This window comes from Manis pentadactyla, chromosome 3, assembly GCF_030020395.1.
Source record: "Manis pentadactyla isolate mManPen7 chromosome 3, mManPen7.hap1, whole genome shotgun sequence".
Taxonomy (NCBI): domain Eukaryota; kingdom Metazoa; phylum Chordata; class Mammalia; order Pholidota; family Manidae; genus Manis; species Manis pentadactyla.
In genome coordinates this window covers 46435300-46439761 of record NC_080021.1, presented here as the reverse complement: position 1 = coordinate 46439761, position 4462 = coordinate 46435300, and the positions used below count along the sequence as shown (strand labels likewise).

Here is a 4462-nt window from a genome sequence, read left to right as displayed (position 1 = left end):
TAAGGGAATCATGAAATAAAAAGGTGGGGGGAAAAAAGGCATCACATACATTAAAAGTAAAGGAGGAGGAGTAAAAAATGTAGTGTTGTTAGAATGCATTCCAACTTAATGACCATCAACTTTATAATAATTGCTATTTATGTAGGATGTCATATTTAAAAACCCCATGGTAACCACAAACCAAAAACCTACAATGTACATAAAAACAAATCCAAACAGGCGGGTGCCCGGAGGTGGAGGTGCTGGGAAGTGCTGGGCATGTGGGTGGCCTCCAGAGCAACCCAAGTCCATAAGGGCCGCTCGCCCAGCCACCAGCACAGAAGAGACTGAGCTCCTGGCCCCCCAGGAGGAGCAGAGGATCAATGCGGTTCAAGAATCAATTCCACAGGTTCATGAACCACAGGGCCCTGGCCAATGGCCGCTACAAACCGACTTGTTACGAACGTGCTGCTAACTGCTACACACATGCCCTCCTCATCGTGCAGGCCATCGTGGGCAGTGCCCAGCTCCATCGGCTGTCTGATGACTGCTGGGGAAAGGTAACAGCCGGGATTTACGGAATGGGTCTCTGTGCCCTACTCCCTTCGTTTCCACAGTATTTAACATTGTATCATGGAAAAGGAGCCACTTAAGGACAGTCGAACATTGTTTTCATATGTGTGACAGAATGGTTATCTACTTCTTCAATGCTGTTTCTTACACTTCATGGTTAAATATCCCTGAACTTGGACCCCTGGCATCTCATATGCATTGGTTTATCTGGCTCATGGCAGCTGGAGGAACCATTTATGTATTTCTCTACCATGAAAAGTATAGTGGTTGAGCTCCTTTTCTGTCTCACAATGGGGTTTTCTCCAGCCTTTGTGGTGATATCAATGAATAACACCGATGGACTTCATGAACTTGCCTTTGGGGGCTTGATTTATACTGCCTGGGAGTCGTGTTCTTCAAAAGCGATGGCATCATTCCATTCGCCCATGCCATCTGGCACATGTTTTCAGCCACGGCAGCTGCAATGCATTACTAAGCCATTTGGAAATATCTTTACTGAAGTCCAACAGACGTCATGCGACATTTATGACCAATCTGTTCTGGGTCTCCAAACCAGTATTATTTCAATTATGGCTCTTGGGAGTGGGATAGGAGCTGAGAATTGCACAGAGAAGAAAAAAAAAAAAGAAGACAACTGCACTGACTTTCTTTTTATCTTTGGAATATAATTACTGTAGAAGTATAAAAGCTGTGTTCTGGAATGTTCCCCCTCACAGCAAGTAAATAAGGTAGTGAATTAATTTTTCATTCCATTCCACTATCATGAAGGACTCTGGATAGACTTGGCCACTGTTGTTAAAATACAAAACCAGAATTTTGTGTTTTAATTTTACAGCTTTTACTACATGATTTTTCTAAATTACTAGGTCAGGTTGCAAAAGTCAGTACAATGACAAAGCTTCCTTTTCAAGACAAAAATGTTTCTATCACTTTCCCACTAGCTGTGTGAATAATCACAGACAGAACTTACACTACATTTACCATGTTTCATCTTGGCCTAATAACATGGTTATTTTTTAAATAGAAACTTAGATTTTTTGTAAATTGTTTAAGATTATTTCATTGAAGTGCATCTGTGCAGTTCCTCATTCATGTGAATTTTTGCAGCAAACTGTCAACATTCCACAAATGAAAAAACATTATACCTCTTAGGACAGCTTTATTAAGCATCAAGAAATTGCCAGTTTTTTTAAAAAACTGCAGCTTTCCAAACTTTCCTGCCAACCTCTGACTCTGAATTCCATGCTGCTTTGTGCTATATACCTGACTTAGTTGGGTTTACCAGTTACAGAAAAGTTTTTTGATATCATTCACTTTTTCAAAAGATTCAACATTTCCTCTATGCCTTTGCCACGTTTTCTTCAGGGTCCCTTTCAACAGTGGGTGAGTGTTCACATCTGTGTCAGGATGGCATTTCTGTGTTGGTCATCCACTGAAAACCCCCCAAAGACCATTACAAATTACAGTGATGGGTAATATTGCCTGTTTGGTGCCCCATGATTAAGTCATTGTCACTTAGCTTTGTATTACCAGTTTGATATTCATTATCAGTTGTGGACTTAGATTCCTAAATGCACATTTCTACCTTTCTTCTGTATCTCCTGCTATACTTTTTCTTTTCCATAGAAAAAATATTTAAAGCATTGTTGGAGAGACAGAAACTCATGTGTCTGTTGTCTATGGGTCACATCCTTACTCAGTGGAGTGGTATTTAATATATCATTTTTGGTTTTCCCACAGTGTCTTATATTAAGATTAACGTATTAGTTGCTTTGTTGATGAATCTCCTGTTGTTGTTTTAATACATGAGATAACCTTGCCTTTAGATCAGGTGCTGATATTGACCATTTTCTAGAAATGGGTTTGATTTGACAATGCATGCAGGTTTACTCATTGAAATTTTGTACTAATGTGGCTTTAAAATGGTTTGTTTTGTGGGTGTCTGTTTAGAACTCACTGATTTTGGTGAGTTATATGGGAATGAGGAACAGAAGAACTGATACTTGCTGGTGAGTACTTAAAATAGGCAAGGTACCCAGTGACAACACCAACAAGACCTCTCTGCATGACTCTGAACATCTGCATGCCTGTTGTTTTATTGTGTGTTTTAATATATTAACTTTTGTGGATTCGTTTAAAGTTTGTTCAAAAGTAGCACTGTCAAAACCACTAAGATGTATGTAAAACCTTGTGCTATAGAGTAGAATAAAATTATTTCTTGGGTTTGTTCCACTGCTTCTAAATTAGATGACTGTGAGAATGATGAAGCATTTTTGAGAGTTGAAAAAAAAACAAATCCAAACATAACACTAAAGACAGTCATAATGCACAGGGGAAAGCAAGAGAAGCAAAGAACAACAAAAATAACCAGAAACATTAGCAAAATGGCAGTAACTACAACCTGTCGATCATAATTTCAAATCTGAATGGACTAAATGTTCCAATCAAAAGACATGCGATGACTAAATGGATAAAAAAGTCAAGATCCATCTATTTGCTTCCTACAAGAAAATCACTTTATACCTGAAGATACACACAGACTGAAAATTAAGGTTGGAAAAAGATATTCCACACAAATCTGAATGGAAAAAAAAAAAGCTGGAGTAGCAATACTTCTATCAGAAAAAAATAGACTTTAAAGCAAAGACTAAGAAGACACATAGAAGGATCTAATATAATGATTAAAGGCACAAACCAGCAAAAAAGATATAACAATTGTAAACATCTACACACCCAATAGAGGAGCACCTAAATATATAAAGCAAATATTAACAGACATAAAGGGAGAGACTAACAGTAATATAATAATAATAGAAGATTTTTTTTTATATATAGAATGCTTGACAAATTTCTGTGTCATCCTTGTGCAGAGGCAATGCTAATCTTCTCTGCGTCATTCCAATTTTAGTGCATGTGTTGCTGAAGCGAGCATAATAGTAGGGGGTCGGTAATGCTCCATTTACATCAATGGATAGATCATCCAGACAGAAAATCAACAAGGAAACAATAGGATTGAATGACACATTACACTAAATGGAATTAATAGATATATACAGAATATTACATCCCAAAAGAGTAGAATACACATTCTTTTCAAGCACACATAGAATATTCTCCAGGATAGATCACATGTTAGGCCATAAAGCAAGTCTCGATAAATTTAAGAAAAATGAAATCATAGCAAGCATTTTTTCCAGCCACAATAGTATGAAACTTGAAATCAATTATAAGAAAAAAAAAAAACAGAAAGAGCATAAATGCATGGCAGCTAAACAGTATCTACTAAACAACCAATGGGTCATCAAAGAAATCAAAGAAGAAATTAAAAAAATACTTGGAGAATAATGGAAATAGAAATAGAATGGTCTGATCTCTTTGGGATGAAGGTAAAGCAACCCTGAGAGGGAAGTTTATAGCAATACAGGCCTACATCAAGAAACAATAACAATCTCAAATAAACAATCAAACCTTACACCCAAAGAAACAAGAAAAAAAGAAGAAAGCCCAAACTTAATAGAAGGAAGGAAATAATAAAGATCAGAGCAGAAATAAATGAAATGGAAACTAAAAACACATTACAAAGGATCAATGAAACTAAGAGATTGTTCTTGAAAAGATAAATAAAATTGGCAAACCTTTATCTAGATTCATCATGAAAAAAGAGAGGTCTCAAATCAAATAAAATCAGAAATAAAAGAGAAGTTACAACCAACACACAGAATGACAAATGATTGTAAGAGAATTATGAAAAATTAAATGCCAACAAATTGGGTAACTTAGAAGAAATGGATAAGTTCCTGAAACATATAATCTTCTATGTGCCAGGAAAAAATAGAAAATATGAAGGGATCAATTATTAGTAATGAAATTGCATGGGTAATTAAAAACTCCCAACAAACAAAATCTCAGG

At 36.4% G+C, this 4462-nt stretch overlaps 1 non-coding gene and 1 pseudogene across 1 annotated transcript; one reads left to right on the top strand and one right to left on the bottom strand.

Annotated features, from left to right (window-relative positions):
- Positions 1 to 208: 208 nt before the first annotated feature.
- On the top strand, positions 209 to 1051 carry LOC118935834 (monocyte to macrophage differentiation factor-like; annotated as a pseudogene).
- Positions 1052 to 3377: 2326 nt separating this feature from the next.
- On the bottom strand, positions 3378 to 3484 carry LOC118907436 (U6 spliceosomal RNA). The gene has a single exon (XR_005022805.2). It is a non-coding gene; the product is annotated as a U6 spliceosomal RNA (small nuclear RNA).
- Positions 3485 to 4462: the final 978 nt, after the last annotated feature.